At 38.3% G+C, this 18,303-nt stretch overlaps 1 protein-coding gene across 4 annotated transcripts in view; it reads right to left on the minus strand.

Moving 5' to 3' along the window:
- LOC137064956 (zinc finger protein 469) overlaps positions 1 to 18,303 on the minus strand; it is a 419,911-nt gene that overhangs the window by 264,819 nt on the left and 136,789 nt on the right. For all 4 annotated transcript variants that reach the window (XR_010901582.1, XM_067436517.1, XM_067436516.1 and 1 more), the window contains one exon: positions 13,457 to 13,503. The gene's annotated coding sequence lies outside the window, so the exon portion shown is untranslated. The remainder of the gene's footprint in view (positions 1 to 13,456; positions 13,504 to 18,303) is intronic.

Genomic DNA, 18,303 nt, shown 5'->3' on the forward strand with positions numbered 1-18,303 from the left:
AAACAAAAAACACTGCACTGCCAAAACGCTCTCAATCGCTCACAGCAAGGTGTTTTCAGCTGGCTAAATTTGTGGACATGCGGCCTAAGTGAATAGTAATATGCTTTGTTTGAATTTAAAAGTGCATAATTTGCAAATTCTGTTTGGTGCCACTAGTGGTACAAAAATCCCACCCTTCTTCTTTAGCAAACCATCAAACTCCCAGACTGCCATCCATTAAACTATGTAATCCAGATTTAAAGATGTTTAATCCGAGATGCAATTTTCCCAGAAGCCTCAAGCATGCATTAGGCCCAATTTGACGCTTCAGTAGCGACGTCCGTCCCTAACCCAATAAGTCCATCCAAAAGGACACATGCAAAGCAGCTGAACAAACAGACGATACATTAGAGCGGTTCAATGAAGCTGACAGCATTGAGCGCTGATGTCATTTAATGCAACCGCGTAATATACACAATGAAAAACTAGTTCTCCACTGATGAATCAAAACTTGGCCTATAGGAACGGGGGCAGGCATTTTTCCACAGCCTCTGAAATTTGCCAGAGTTCCCTTCACTTTTGTGGCTTTTCCACTGACTGGCCTGTGTAGTTTCTCCATTTTAAGTGTGGACGTATCAGGTTTTGACCCAAACCGAAGACATGGCCCATTAGGGCATATTAACAACATCGCACCTTCCAATCCTGTGATAATCCCAGGCAACTTTATACGACGAACACTCAGCATATAGCCCCCAATAACCCACCCGTACAAGCTAGCAGCCTGTGTCTGTTACTCAAACTCGAGCGGGCCGCAATTGCACCCCAGTTGCCAATAGATGTGCATGCGCCCCATATGTCAGCCTGCAGACTTGCACACCAGAGAGTTCCCACCACACAGCTTGTATTTTTAGTTTCGGGCTGAGGGAATTGAGTATTGCTAAAAATTAATGTGCATGTCTATACAGCACACAGTTTCAGCAAATGTGTTTGTTTACCCATTGTAAATCTGCTTAGCATATCGTATAACTTGTTGAAATGGACCCAACTCTGTGTCAACATGAGCCACAATTTGATGCAGAGTGCGCTAAGTGACCCTTTTACACACTTCTAGAATAAGCATGCCTGCTACAAACCCTAACATTTACTGTGTGAGGCCATAAAACTCAACTCAAATTGAGAAACTTCAGCATCCCAATTGACTTCCGTAATCGGACAGATTTCTGAGTAAAACAGGGTTTAACTTTTTTCCATTGGGAATTTTCTGTGGGGAAAATAGCTAAATGAAGCCATTGTTTGGAGCGAAGGTGTTGAAAATAGGAGCAAGGGGACAACGTTTTCCTGGTTAACATGGTCCGGTTAGCTTTTGCTAGTAACTACTACTTCTTTTAACCCTGTCATTTATATTCATCACTTAAACATGTCAGAGATGCACATTAGCAAACAGTAATTAGACACCAAATTGTTTTAAATTGAATAAAACATCAGAATTAAAACATTCAGAATTAACAAATTAATAATTATGATACAAATGATACAACTACTTTATGTATATCCAACCTTACTTGGATTCATCCAGTACACTTACATCAAGCCGTATGAACTATATAGCAAATCTCAAGTTCAAGTGTCCTCTCATTTATACTCTAGGTTTGTTTGATTTTTTTTTTTTTTGCGTTTTCAACTTTAACTCACCTTCCATGGACTTGGTTACAGATATGTTGCCAGCATACTTTTTTAAATGCTCCTTTACCCTTGTCTGGTGCCTTTCACTTTTTAAGAATTACATTGAAGGCCACTGTATCTGCTTTCTGTCTTGCTTAAGACACAGTTAAATCTGAAACATGAAGAAAGTTTTAAAAAATATGTGTGGGACAAGTTTTGTCCCTGTTTGCGCTTCGCAATGAGCTTCGGCTCCCCTGTGAGTACATGTGAGGGATTGTTTTGAAAGCATGTGGGGAAACGGCAACCGGAAAGATTCGCCCAACTTGCAAAATGTCTTTATCAAACAAACCCAATGATTTATCTCTCATCCACCTGCATTTAATTGGAATGTTATTTTTTGTATTACTTGGCCCGTCCAATCGGTGGATATAACCATGAACCATGCATTACTAATACACACACACACACGCACAAGCCTTACGCCGCATTCACACGGGGCGTAGGCGTTAACGCTTGACGGAGGGCGTGGCTGAAGCTGGGTGCTGATGCGATCGTCATAGTGACAACAGCCAATCACATTAACTTGCCACTTGGACCAAAACACAACACAAAAAAGCACCTTTTTATGACAGCTAGTCTGTGAGACGAAATGGATGCCGATTTGGTTGTATGTGCGAGTGCGATTGCCCGTGTAGTTGTTGTCAGCGCACTGCGCTGATATTATATATTTTTCCAAATATTTCCAAATGAAATATTTAGTCACATTTCTCTAAACTCACTTCATTGCAATGCATTCTGGGATTGCTATCTCCACAAAAGATATATGAGATGTTGCCTTGAATTTGACCATATGAGGCTTAAAAAGGCATAATGTTGATGTCTAGCTTTTGGAAAGTCTTTGGTTCAGCAGTGTACTTATGATGCCTTGATAGGAAGCTCAATAGGTTTTTAGACCAAGCTAATATATCTTATGTAAATGTCTAGACCTCTGGCCAGTAATAGAGGAACCACTAGTTTAGAAAAGATTAAAATATCAGATCCTATACATAAATGTGTCAGCTAGCAAGCTAATAAACGAGTTCAAAATACCCATCAATAGGGCAAATGCATTATAAACAGATGTATATGCACATTACCCAGCAGGAACAGAAGTTTAAGAGATATATCAAGTCACCACAGGGATGTTCAAGAGCTGTTTCCACACAGGAATCAGATGAAATAAGCATCCACAGAAGCTGGATGAATGTGATTTGGGGGAACGGGTTAGGATGAGTGCAGCAGTCCACAATCGACTAGCAAAAATCTTCAATGTCCGTCACTGTGGCTGACCACTGAGGAGTCTTTTCTTTCTTCTGGAAACATAAACAATGAAACTTTAAAGCCTAAATGGGTTTACCAGCTCTGCTACCGACTACGCCAAGCCTGGGGGTGTTTTCCTGCCTGCACCGTCGACACAAACCAAACAATGTTCAACTCAAAGAGCTTGCCTAAATAGACTGTGACTTGCTCATTTAACTCTCATGTGAGATTCAAACGATAATGCAACAATATTCATAACTTGCTTGGACTTTGAATTTTCAAATTATGGGAGGAGAATCTTAAGAGGAATGCAGTTCAAAAATGGTTAAAGGCATAGTGGTGTACCTACAGCAGGATGTCAGCCTGCTGTGGACATCTGGATATATGGGACAGGCATTTAAGTTATGAGAAGAAATAAAATTCAAGTCAAATTAAGAGAGAGAAAAAATATATATATTTTTCTACTTTAAAATAAACCGAACACTATTGCAACAATATAAAATACTTTGACATATACTATATTGCCAAAAGTTTTGGGACGTATGCCTTTACATGCACATGCACTTTAATGACATCCATTCTTAATCTGTAGAGTTTAATATGAAGTTGGCACATCATTTGCAGCTATAACAGCTTTAACTCTTCTGGGAAGGCTTTCCACAAGGTTTAAGAGTGTGTTTATTCTTTAGAAGTGCATTTGTGAGGGCAGGCACTGATGTTGGACGAGAAGGCCTGGCTCACTGTAATTCATAACAAAGGTGTTCTATCTGAAGGCCACATAAAGTTTGGATGGTCTTTAGCAATTGACTCTGCAGAAAGTTGGCGACTTCTGCGCACTGTGTGCCTCAGCATGTAATGACCCCGCTCTGTGATTTTACGTGGCCTACCTCTTTGAGGCTGCCACCTCTGCAATAAGTCCATTCGTGAAATTTCCTCACTACTAAATAGTCCACGGTCAACTGTTAGTGATATTATAACAAAGTGGAAGCAATTGGGAACAACAGCAACTTATCACGGTACCACACTTCACTGAGCTTCTGAGAGCGACCCATTCTTTTACAAATGTTTGTAGAAGTGTCTGCATGCCTGGGTGCTTGATTTTATACACTTGTGGCCATTGAAGTGATTGGAACACCTGATTTTAATGATTTGGAGAGGTGTCCAAATACTTTTGGCCATATAGTGTACATGGACGTGATGGAGAGTTAGTTATAAAAAATAACTTAATGCATATTTTATATCATGCCAACTAGGCTTGCTGCGATAGTGTGTTGCAGGTGTTACCGGTGTTCAAGTGAACACACACTACAATTAAAAATGTTTCGTGTCTGCTTAACACTGTGCGAGTCGAACAAGAGTCGCAGCACAGACAAGCATCAGTAGAAAGATTTTGTGCATCACAAGAGTTAGTCATCACAAGATTTGGCTTTAAAGCAAAATGTAAAATTGTCTATTTAAGTGAGTTTGTCATTGTTTTGTTGCGTTTTTCATTAAGAAAAATGGGCTAATGAACCCATAATTTAGGCAACCCGCCCCCGAATTGGCACTAATTCTAACCCAAAAGTAATTCATTCACCGTCGCACTGTCATTGATGGCACATATTCAGTTCTTGCCTATGGAAACTTAACTTCTATAGGAATTCATTGAAAGCACTTGATTTGCTCCGTACTGTTGTGAAAGCCCAAGCATCCATGCACATTTTACTTCAGTTTAGAATTAGTGATTTAAAAGCCCCCACCAGTGATACCGGTACTAAGGGTTCCAAAGTGTATGAAAATAGCAAACACACCATAACACCACTGGCAGCCTGAACCGACACAAGGCAGAATGGATCTATTCTTTAATGATGTTTATGTCAAATTCTGTCCCTACCATCTGAATATCACAGCAGAAATTAAAACTCCTTAGACTAGGCAACGTTTTTTCAATTATCTGTTGTCCAATTTCGGTTTCCTGTTCTTAGCTGACAAGAGTATCGCTGCTGTGTTTTCTGCTGCTGAAGCCCATCTGCTTCAAGGTTGGACATGTTGTGCATTCAAAGACGTTTTTCTACAGAATTCGGTGCTTATTTGAGTTACTGTTGTCTTTTTGTCAGCTGAACCAGTCTGGCCATTCTCCTCTGACTTCTGGCATCAACAAGGCACTTTCACCCACATAACTGCCAGTCACTGGATATTTGATCTTATTCTGACCATAATCTGCAAACCCTAGAGATGGTTGCACGTGAAAATCTCAGTAGGTGGTTTTTTACTTTTTTTTAAATAGTAATCTAGTAAGTAATTCATAATAATAGTAAGTTATTCATAAGACGAAAAAGGCAAGTCTTGCTCAATTTGGTACTCTTTGTTTTCAACATCATTTGATGTGAAAGAAAAATTAAATGTGATTTCATTGTTGGAAAGGAAGCATTGCATTTCCCTGCGAAAGGAACCTGAGGTTTCAAAAGTAGCGGAAACATGTATTTATATCGGAATGCATCAGCATTATGTCCATCACTGGAGTTGATACTGATAGAATCTAATGCGATTTGCTTCATATGTCTTTACTTTCCCTGTAAGCTCTTACCGAAACACAATATCTGGCAACTGCTCCTGAAAACAAGGGGACTTATATCCCTTGATTTTTCAGGACTCTGGCTCAAAGGACAGGCCGAATCTGTGCGAATCCCAGCCTGTTGAGTGCACGAGGGGAATGTAGCACTTTGGTGCGAGCTCTGATATCTGATTGCTCTGGCAGGGATCATGTGGATCTGCACGATGGACGCTATCCCAGTTTCCACACAAATCCTGAGCTTCCAGCCTCAAGAGCACTCAGACAAGGCATGCTCTTCAGTCTACAGCTTAGGACACATCCTGCACTGCTTACACTCTTAATCTCTTGCACTTTCACGCATTTCTCCACTTCACTGTGTAATTGGTTCTGGTTTAAACCTGGGCTGGCAACTTAAAGATGGCAGATACTGAAATGATCTGGGTGAATCTCATCCAAAACATCCAAAATACCACCCACACCAATGCTCAGTAGCCTACTGCCAGGATCTCTATATTTTCTTGAATCAGAATCAGGGTTAGGAACTGAAAACTGGTTCTTCAGGCCAAGTCCAACTCCCGTATGATTCATTGTTTGAGCCAGTTCTTTTTTCAGTGACTCAAAAACATACAGCTGCAGCCATTGTAGTCAGATTGCAGAACAAATGAATTTTATGAGCCGGTTCTTTTTAGTGAATCAAAAACATACAGAACATTGATTGTAGTCAGATACCGTCAGATCCTGAGGAGTTGATTCTTTTTAGAGTAAATTAAACGCATGGAGCACTGAGTACAACCAGTGTAGGAATTCGTATTTTGAGTCAGTTTGCTTTAGTGAATCAGAAACAGTGCAACCCTTGTAGTCAGAATCTTGAACAAATTAATCTTATAAACAGGTTCTTATTAGTGAATCAAACACATACAGCATAACCAGTGTAGTCCTAGCAAATACATATTTTGAGTGGTTTATTTTTAAGAGAAACAAGTAGAGTAGTCCAATTGCCCAACTATTGGAATCTTATGAACTGAATCATTATAGTGAATCAAACACAACCAGTGTAATTCAATTACTGAATGAGTGAATCTTTTTACTGAATTAAAAACATATACTCGAGGTGTGACCAGATACTGGTCTCACGAGACAAGACACAAGTTTAGGTTCACGACGAGATGAGACAAGATTTTTAAATATTATTTTTAAAATATCCTCAATGATGAAATATATGATTAGGAAAAAAAAAATTGCATCTTAGAAAGTAGAACTGAAGTGATATTCATTACGAGTATGCAGTAAAAGACAACAAGCACAGTAAAGGTTTTGCCAAAAACTCAACTGACTGGCATCTCTCCTGTATGATTGTCTCTCCAGACCTTAAAACTCCACATGAGGTTATTTTGACCTCTTAACTGAACTCCTTCCCACAAATTGATCATAGATATTAAGTGGAAACTATAACCATAATTAAAGTAGGCTACTCAATATTCAAAGTGCAAATAGAGACCAAATCTTTCTTCACAGAGCTAAGAGATTATTACACCTAGATATAGCTTTCATATTGGGAGGTATTCGCATGCCACTTTCAAACAGCAGTGATTTATTGAAATCGCATTTAAATGTGCATTCCTGTTTACTTTCACTTTCACGACCGTGTGTACTCTGTTAATAGAGAGCAGTGGTGCTGAACGTGCATTCAAAAATGTAAGTCTGGTGCTTTTGTTGAGCAACGAATCCTCCGGCACGGTCTAGTCCACTAACATGTAACATGCACTCATAACAGTGCTGCACACGACTTGCACAGCTCGTTCTACTGTAGATGAGCTGATGGAATTGAAGCAACTGTTAGCCACCTGAACATAGCATTGGCATATTCTATCCTAACTTCCCCCTCACACTCCATCATGACATAAGACACAAGACAGATTTTCAGCTCAATGAGGAATCTCATGACAGTTTAGTCTCTCAAGATCTTGTGGCACAAGATCTCGTCCCAACCCTTACATATACCATACAATTTACTGTATTACGCTGTACTTAATGCTCAAACGAGTATGAATACAGACTGGCTGACAATATGAAGAATCGCCAATGAAAGGTCAAGGAACCAAAATCGTCAAGAGTAGTCAGAACTACAATCAAAAACGTATGATTCTCCTCCCTAGCAAATTCTCCCTAAAAATATAAGGTCATGTATTTTTATGACTTAAGCCGGTGCAAACTGTGCGATTTTGGCCACGATTTGGCCGTCTGAGACAAATTTAGCAAATCCTAAAAGATTCCTCAGATCCTAGGCTAAAATCTGACGTCTTTGGTCATTAGAGCTTGTTAACATGTTCACCGGCACCCGATTAATGAGCGCTGCGATTAAATTTTACCTCAGATGAAATTCTGGCAGTGTCAGAAGATTTGGCATACAATCCTGTAGTGTGACTTCTCCTACAACGACAGTCAAATATCTCCGTTTTTCAAGACAAACTATGACCAAAACGAGAGCTAGAGATTTCTTTGTAGCCGTCATTTCAGTCCAGCGTGTAATGCAGCTCACTGTCACCGAACGCGTCATTCATTGGTGATATAAAACTCAGGACGAGTTTTCTTACTCGCGTCCGTTTTTAGCGCGCCTTCATATCGTGCAGTCTGACATTAATGCCAACTGGGATCTTACAGTGTGACATGGCTTACATCGGGGGATCATGTTCATACAGTCTGACAAGGGACATTCGCAAAGGATTTTGAAAAATCGCACAGTGTGCAGGACCCATAAAACATGTCAAATGGATAAAAAAAATTTTTTTTAAATTAATCGCATCGCTATTTCACATTCCCCCCCCCCCTGATTTTAGGGGGAAACATGACACAGACATTTCTTTGTGAGATTGACTGATCCTGTCCTCATTACACCTTTGAGCAGTGTTTAACCTGACGTTCCCCCAGTAAGTTTCTTTAGATAAAAGCTTCTGCTGAAAGACAAATAACTCAAAGTAATCCTTTTGCTTTCTTTTCTCCTAGTGCTGAAATCGTACATCATTCACATAAGGGAAAATTTGGATGTTCTAACATGCTTACACTTTGTAAGAACATTCAATTATTTGTCTTTTCTCTGTGTATTTGTGGAAAGAAGTATGTTTCTTTTGTGCTGACTCCGGGTAGTCAAATTTATTTTTGTCTACCCATCTGCTATGTTGGTTTATTTTGTCTTAACTAATTTGTACATCACTCTGTCTCTCTTGATTTCTCTTTCTCTGTATTTGTCTAACTCTTCCTTCACACAGGATACATTGATTTTTTCTTTCATCACATCTTTCCCAATCGGAAAACAGTTTGATAGAAATAACATGGTGTATATTACAGGCTCTCATTTATTTTTCTGTATACTAATCAGTCATGGTTGACGTTTTGTGTCATTGTTATTCTTTACATGTTTTAGCTCAACATGCTTAAAGCTTATGTACACACAAGGAGAGTCTCTGCATTAAAGACCCACACATGGCAAATCAACGAGCGGCTACATTTCTCTCCGATACGGTAGGAGATTAATCTGAATGTGGAGGATTTGAACTGTGACGAATCTGACGATGATTGACAGGGCAGTTAAACGGTGACGGGATGCTCGTAACTAAGCAACAGAGTCCGTTAAAGATGGTGAAGTAGTATGTCCCGAAGCTTGCATACTTTTCTGCTACACACTCAAAAGTATATACTTTTTCTTCACAAAAAGAGTACATACTTTTAGGACGTAGTATAAGGAGGCAAATTGGGACCCAGCATTAGATTGAGAGACCATTTAAAGGCCTTTGCAGGTGTTCTGAGTTGATTAGCTGATTAAAGTATGGCACCAGGTGTCTTTAATATTGAACCTTTTCACAATATTCAGATTTTCTGAGATACTAAATTGGGGGTTTCCTTAGTTGTCAGTTATAATCATCAAATTGAAAAGAAATAAAACTTTTGAATATATTATGATACATTGAAATATATCAGTCTGTGTGTAATAAATTAATATAATATACATGTAGAACTTTTTGAATGGAATTAGTGAAATAAATACATTTTTAGAGAGAGAGAGAGAGAGAGAGAGAGAGAGAGAGAGAGAGAGAGAGAGAGAGAGAGAGAGAGAGAGAGAGAGAGAGAGAGAGAGAGAGAGAGAGAGAGAGAGAGAGCAAACGACAGCCGAGGACAGACCTAAACATTCAAACATAGCCTGGTTATACTTTAGATCTGTAATAGTCTGATTTTATTTTAGATTTTGGCTTCCAAAGATTATAATAATAATATTTATGTCTAGCGCAACTTAAATCCCTTTGCAGCAGTAGCCTACGCTGTCATTTTTCCATAAAACTCAAACACAATGACAGAATCAGCACGATCAGTGATTGTTGTAAAATACAGTCTAGCTACTGTTGGTAAAATTTGGGACGCGTTTAATAGTAAAAAGAGCGATTAAAAGCACAAAAATATGCGCAAGAGATTGTTCCCAAATCGGCGCGTGCTCCGAAACAGCCGCAGCGAGACGAGCAAATTACACTTTCGGTTTCACACTCTAAACGATCAAATGTACACAAAAATCTATGTCAAAATGACCGGCTTGGAGAGTCTCTTAAACACAACACAGTTTGTGTCTAAAATGGACGTCGTTATTATGGATATAGTCGGGAGAAAATGTAGTGCATCTGCCTATAATCAGTCGCCTATAGATCTGTACATCTGTCTTAAAGAGGCAGCGGTGTAAATAAACACGCTGACGAATTACTGCGAATTAAACAACCAAATGCAAAGAGAAAATCACTCACAGCTCTTGAATGAATAACTTCAGCTTTAATAAGCATTATTTTGGCTATTTATGATAAACTATGCAGTGTTATTTTACATTTGATTACTAGAATTCTTCCTGAAATGAAAGCACTGTGTAGGCTGTGTATTTTTGTTAATTGTGTGTGTGTATGTGTGTGTGTGTGTGTGTGTGTGTGTGTGTGTGTGTGTGTGTGTGTGTGTGTGTGTGTGTGTGTGTGTGTGTGTGTGTATATATATATATATATATATATATATATATATATATATATATGGTGATCATAAATGGATGGACATGTTCAGAAACAATCTGAAGAAACTCAGGTAGGCTGTGGCATTTAACGATGCCCAGTTGGCACTAAGGAGCCTAAAGTGTGCCAAGAAAACATCCCCCACACCATTACACCACCACCACCAGCCTGCACAGTGGTAACAAGGCATGATGGATCCATGTTCTCATTCTGTTTAAACCAAATTCTGACTCTACCATCTGAATGTCTCAACAGAAATCGAGACCAGGCAACATTTTTCCAGTCTTCAACTGTCCAATTTTGATGAGCAAATTGTAGCCTCTTTTTCCTATTTGTAGTGGAGATGAGTGGTACCCGATGGGGTCTAAATACCTAAATAAAGGTATTTAATAGTGGGAATAACGTGTTTAGGGTAGGTGTAGGGGGACTTCAGGGACAATGACAACTTATGTCCGAATAAGGTATCATCCATTTATAATTTTAATAAATATGATCATGCACACTGAATATATTTATTGCATATTGTTTTAAAATATACAACAAAACACTGAGGTGCAAATATTATCTGCCACTAATTGCACTAAGTTGGTTATAATTTATTTTAAGGTGATAGTTACATTGTATGGTTTCACTTTATTTTGATGGTTCCTTTAACACATTCTGTTGACTATAAGCAAAGTTGCACTGACGTGAAATCTTAGTAGTTTTAGTAGACTGGTAAGGTTAGAATGAGCTGTTACTTATAGTCAGAAGAATGTCGATTGGGGGACCATCACAATAACATTAAGCAGACAGTCTTGTAATATAGACTGTCTAACATATAGACAACATAAAGCCCAAAAGGAGCATCAAAATATAAAATAAAATAAAGTATGGGACACACTACTACACCACTACACGTCATCATATATCATACAATAAATGTAACCCAAATAAGTACTGAGTAATATTAATTACATGTAGGCCTGTCACGATAACAAATTTTTGCTTGACGATAAATTGGACAAGAAATTATTGCGATAAACGATAATATTGTCGTTCTGAGACCATTTTCATCTAAAATAATGATAATGGCATAAAAATGCAGGTACACCTTTTCAAAGATCAATAAACTTTAATTTCTAAAGACTATTTAACACTAAAAATGTTAACATTTTAAAACATTTTAAATAACCACAATAAATGAACAAAACAACCAAAAACAATAAAAGCATGGACTCTCAGTCCGTTTAAAAAAATGCATTTAAATAAGTACCAAAAACAATAAATAAAATGGATGAAAACTGCAACGGATGATTGTGTTTTAGGTTCATATTAGGGGCGGCACAGTTCACAAAAGCCACGGTTCGGTTCCTATCAAGGTTTTAGGGTCACGGTTTTCCGTTCTGTACGGTTCTTGTTTTTTTTTTTTTCCTTTTAACCCAGAAATACTTCAGCATATGATATCCACAATTTAGGATACAGTATAAACAAAATTGTTATATCATAGCCTAATCATGCACAAACTGAACTTGACCATCTCTGAGGAAAGTGATATTTCGATACTGCAAGAGAGAAGACATTGATGACATGCTTTTCATTTATTTGGCAAAAAAGGAGAATGTGTATTGCTATCTCTAGAGGAACTTATGTGCCCTTTTAGCACACAAAGATTGAACTGAATAATTAACTTATGTTTATCAAACTTCAGTGTAGCTTTAAGCCCCGTTTATACATGACACGTTCGCTCGAGCGCAAGGGTGCGCGCGGCAAAAATGAAGTTGACGCGGAGTGCGCGAGACCCCATTTCGCTTGCCGTTGTGAACATCAAATTTTTTGCGTGTCGCTCCACAACCCAAGAGCCACGAGTTCCAGACGAATCTGCTTGCCGAGAATGACGTCTCATCACGTTGCACCCGGTCTGCGCACAGAGTATAAACACCTCCCCAAACGGATGAGGTGCGCGCAGTCAGCGAGAGAGACGAGGGAAAAAAAAAACTCATTTTTTTATCGTGCGATTAATTAATTTATCGACTATTGCGACAGGCCTAATTACATGCACTTAGTATAGTTATGGTAAGGGTTTGATAATTATGCATAATTTACTGTTATAACTATAGTAAGTACATATAGTAAAGTGTAACTATGTCACCCTTGACATAAAGTGTTACCTAAATAGCATAAAATTACTATTTATACATGAAAAGCATCTATCGCTATTTGCACAGAATAAATAGCATTTGAACTTAGTGCAAGTAGCATCTGCCAAAAAATATCATCTGCCATCTGCTATTTTCCTTTGTAATCAGTCTAAATATTGTGACTTTAAACTACACATCCTTTAACTTGGGCAACTCCTTACAAAACCATGAGCTCTCAGTGACCCCAGCGTCACACTGCCGCCAAAACAAAAACTGAGAAGTTTTTCTCCTTGCGCGACCCAGACCATAACCGCCAGCATTACGCCATTGTGGCCTCTGTGCGTCGAGGTTTAACGGGACGAAGAGGAGAGTAAATTGATTGGGACTGACTGGCTCATAAGCTTATAACAGCTTACAGCCAAATCTTTACATCATCAGCACTGAGGCTTTACTGAAGATGACGCCAACCGCTCTGGAACACATTTGCCAATCAGCATTACAAGCAACCGAGGGGTGCAGGAAATTAGCCCAAACTTATATAGGCAGAGTGGAAAAGCATGCGAGAGTTTGAAAGTCGATGGTCTTAAAGGACATGTAGGAATGATCAGAATGCAACTTTTTTTTCACACCTAATTGTGCATTTTTTCCATGATCCAATATCAAACAGCTCAAAAATCACCACAAACAAGCCAAAAGATAAAAAAAGAAAAGATAAAAGATCTGTACTCAAACTGAAGGATAAAACCACATAACTTTGGAAAGGATAGATACATTCGGATATACAAATGACGTGCTATTAGGTGGGGGTGGGGGAAGAAAAAAAAGCCTACCTACTGATCTTTAATTTGGGGATCCCACACCAGGAAAATCCAGAAGCCTGGAGATAAACAGAAGAAAACAAGGTCAGTGATGCATCAATTACTATTACTTCACTCTGTATACATTGCCAACATTTTGACATTTAGTTGTTTAGACAGTCATTAGCATGTGTTTTTATCAATCAGATTATTAGACATTAGCATTTTCTCCACAAATGCCAAAAAAGCAGGATTTTGGCCTTTATCTTGAAAACTCAATTCTGAACTTTATCAAGCCTTCAAAAAGGACAATAATTTAAATAAACTAAATCATTTAATAATCAGTTTTAAAAAATATAAATTGGACAAATTATCAAAATATCAATTGGAATCATTCTTGCACCACTCTTTCTCTTCTTACTGAATGAAACGATCATGATGAATGAACAACTTGTCCTTCTTTGTTCAGTCACCATTGGTCTGGTTCACAACCAACAGGCCTTGTTCATTCAGAAGATTCATGATCCAGTATACTTTACTTCATTCAGACTCAAAACACAGGCTCCTTTGGCATAGGGTGTATTTGTTCAGTGGTTAAAATTGCTGGTTAAAATTGCGATTGCGATTTAAAATGTGATTATTTACTTTTTATTTTATTTTACAGAAAATTTATTTTAGTAAAAAACTGCTGGGTTACCTATTAATATGCAGACAGCCTATGACTAAAAATATTAGAAAGGTCTAAGCCTAAGGAGTTATTGCAAACACATATTATTATAAAAATCTGTGTTTTTTAGTCTACAATCATTATTTATTAGTATACAATCATTAAGTCTACGTCTATATCTTTAATATGAAATATGAGCCTCGTATAATATGAGCCACTGTAGGCAAAGAAAACTCATGTACATTGAAGAAAAACATGGATTGTCCTTTAAATGTATTCAAAGAAGTATTATTTTTCTTATTTTTTACCCAAAAGATTCATTCATACTGAATTGTAAATGGTAAATGGACTGCATTTATATAGCGCTTTTAACAGACCCTATGGCCATCCAAAGCGCTTTACATTTTTGCCTCACATTCACCCATTCACACACCGACGGCGGTGTCTGCCATGTAAGGCGCCATCCAGCTCGTCGGGAGCAGCTGGGGTTAGGTGTCTTGCTCAAGGGCACCTCGACACTTGGTCAGGTGGAACCGGGGATCGAACCACCAACCTTTCGGTTTGTAGACAATCTACATGAACCACTGAGCCACTGCCGCCCCCTGAGCCAGAGGGGGCGCCCTCGAGCGGAAACGCCACATTTGCCTCAGAGTAGTAATCGTTTTCAGGAAATCCCTAATGTGAAGCGAACACTGTAGGCTAAACAGAAAATAGAAACGTTTTGATTAAACATGACGACAATAAAGACGACTGCAGCGAAATATGATGTATTTAGGTTCTTCAAGCCGTCTAGGGTTTTTCATAATAATAAAGTATATCATAATGCAGTGCTGACTGACACAGACTTCATCACTGTATACTATAAAATAACGCTAAACCCAACACTTAACTGATATGAAGTTAAAACATGTCATTAAACGTTGTCTCTTGTTGAACAGGTTTATGAATTCTCCACAACACTAGTTTGTGACAATATTTGACGCGTATTGATTTTTCATTTATAAGTGAGTCAAACTCAGTCTTTTTCACATAATCAAATAGTGATTGCGGCTTGATTTTGATTAATCATGCAGCCCTAATTCGCTTAGAAGATGTGTTCTAGAAGATCCATTCACCTAAGAGATCAGTTCACTTAAAATATTAATTTAATTACACAATCCATTCGTTTACATGATCCATTCACTTACAAGATCCGTTCATTTACAAGATCCATTCACTTACAAGATCCGTTCATTTACAAGATCCATTCACTTACAAGATCCGTTCATTTACAAGATCCATTCACTTACAAGATCCGTTCATTTACAAGATCCATTCACTTACAAGATCCGTTCATTTACAAGATCCATTCACTTACAAGATCCGTTCATTTACAAGATCCATTCACTTACAAGATCCATTCACTTACAAGATCCGTTCATTTACAAGATCCATTCACTTAAAAGATCTGTTCATTAATAAGATCCATTCACTTACAAGATCCGTTCATTTACAAGATCCATTCACTTACAAGATCTGTTCATTTACAAGACCCATTCACTTACAAGATCTGTTCACTTAAAAGATCAACTATCTTTTTTAAGATTCATTCACCTACAAGATCTGTTCACTTACAAGATCATTTCACCTAAGAAATCCGTTCAATTAAAAAGTCTGCTCACTTACAAGATTCATTCACCTACAAGATCTTTCACCTGAGAGATCCGTTCACTTAAAAGATCCAGTCACTTACAAGATTCGTTCACTCACGAAATTCGTTCATTTACTAGATTTTCTTCACTTGGCGCAAAAAAATGGTTCCTTCATAACCAAAACACTGCTTGTCAGATTTTATAGGTCCATTTGAACACTTAAAACACTTTAGTGTTGCACTTTAAAACCATTTCTTTGGCTTTTTGTAACCATATGTGCTGGACTCACAAAGAAACACCTGCTGATATACACTACACACATCCATCAATGTCTCATTGTTATTACTGATTAGCATTTGGCAGTGCGGCAGAACGTTACTCCATTGTGCGTCCTTGGCGTAGTCGTCCGAATTGAGAGAATAAAGCACTGAGACCAGTTTCAGTTGAACCTGCATATATGAGACACCACAAATGGCAAAATCTGGGTTGCTATGATATGCACATTCATACCTTACCTCCAACCGCTCTTCCTTATGGAAACGTCTGATACACACAATCCCACTGGACTTGGAAGCCAGGCCAGCATGACCCTTGGAAAGCACAAGTGGAACACGTAGGCTAATTGAATGAGCAACAGCTTCTCCTCAGACCAAGACACTTTTTTGGCGGGAAAATGGGGACTCAAATTGGACAAGGGTTGTGCTGCTTCTGTGGCTGTTTTCCCTGTTGAGCTCTTGTTCGGCGAGACTCTCACCGCTCTTTTTTAAGTATTCCCCCAACGCCACGGCACGTGTAATGTCATGAACTTTCATTATTCACCGCTCAACAGGAAAACAACTTTCAGATATAATAGAAATGGAAAGATTTGCTCCACTAAGCCCCTGCTGGCTGCGGCAAGACTCTTTGCTTCCACTCTTAACTTCTGCCAAATTCTGAAAAAATCTTGACTTGTCTGGTATCGCTCCCAAGCCCACATGAACATGTAAGATCTCTAGAACCAGAGAGAGGTTGACTGATTTGAGTACTTGTAGGGTAATGAGGTTTGTGCATGCCCTAGCATTTTGAAGATTGCCTGCAGATGCCAATGTATGATGCGTTTCATTTGCAGTACATCAATCAAAACGTATTAAAGTAGCATTGCATATTAAAACGTGGCGTATTAAGTAGAGAAGTATGATTAATCTATGTGTAAACTGCAAATAACGTTCTTGTAAAAATATGGCCAAACGCAAACTAATCCACTGTTGTTCATTGCTAGGCTAACTAAAACAGAGGACAGGATGTCAATTATTGGCAACTTATCAAGCAATGATGCAATTAAGTTCAACAAGTTTACTTTGATAAGAGCAAACGAGTCATGAAACGCACAAAATGATTTTTAGATTAAAATTTTCTATGAATCACTAAATTTCAAAATTTGAAGTCTTGCATTTTAATAAATATTTAGATATGATCAAACACTAGATTTCTTTAATTGTGAAATTTTAAAATGTTAATAACTTATGCATCATATTAGGACTTAGCATCCCAATATTGAATAATGATACATATAAGCACACACAAATGAATATTAATGAATTCAAGCACATATAATTTGACCCAAGAAACGTTTAAAATAGTGCTACGACAAACTCATTTTTTCTCTACAGTAAGCTATACACTACATATGAATTGACACTAAATTCAAATCGAAATAGGTTCAATGGTTCATTGCTTTTCATCAGCTGTAGAGGTGAAGACGACAACTCCCATGATCCCACGCTCATTACTAGCATCATCAAGCTTTGTTTTGAATAATAAGCAACCTCTAGTGGCGAAAAATTACATATTGTGTATTTAAAGCAACAAAATGCTAGTCTAGAAATCTAGATGCACCATGGCGGCAGCAAATCTAATTTGCAGCCAGGGTACTCTAGCAACTCTCTGTTGGCTTGCGAGCTGAAAAGGCCAAACTCTAGTTAGGCCAATCACATCGTGTATAGAGACGGTGGACGGGGTTAACATAATGGCAGAGTTGCGATGGTTCCGTGTGCTACTTGAAAACAAAGAATCTGGCGAACAAACGGTCTTTCAAATCGGCTTTGGCTGCGAATCTGGAAGACTTGGAGTTAAGCTTTTCTTTGAGAAAAGAACAAAGAATGGCACTGAAATCATTCTTAAAAAAGGATGATGTATTCTATGCTATTCTCTGTTGGCAAAAGTTTAATCTGTCAACTAACTCCACTTCACCTTCATCGATGCTGTGGTTGTAGCTCTATCCTATTGTGTGCAGAGGGAATTTGAAAGACCACCATTTATCCCAACCCTCAGATTGAGCCCTGCCAACGGTGTGTTCCAAGACCCAACATCTTGATGTGGGTCTGGCTTGTCAGGCTAACAAAATGCAAAAACAAAAAAACAACACAAATCACAACAAAACCACAAAACTAAAATGTATCAATTGTGTCCCTCCTATTTTTTCTTGATGTTCAATGGATAGCAATCAAATCCATCATGCTGGAAGTTGAAGATACTTTCCCTTAAACTCAAACATTAACCCATGCAAGGCAAACATATAAAATGCTCTATGTTCCTTCTATACT

The sequence above is a fragment of the Pseudorasbora parva genome, chromosome 25 (genome assembly GCF_024679245.1).
Source record: "Pseudorasbora parva isolate DD20220531a chromosome 25, ASM2467924v1, whole genome shotgun sequence".
Lineage (NCBI taxonomy): Eukaryota > Metazoa > Chordata > Actinopteri > Cypriniformes > Gobionidae > Pseudorasbora > Pseudorasbora parva.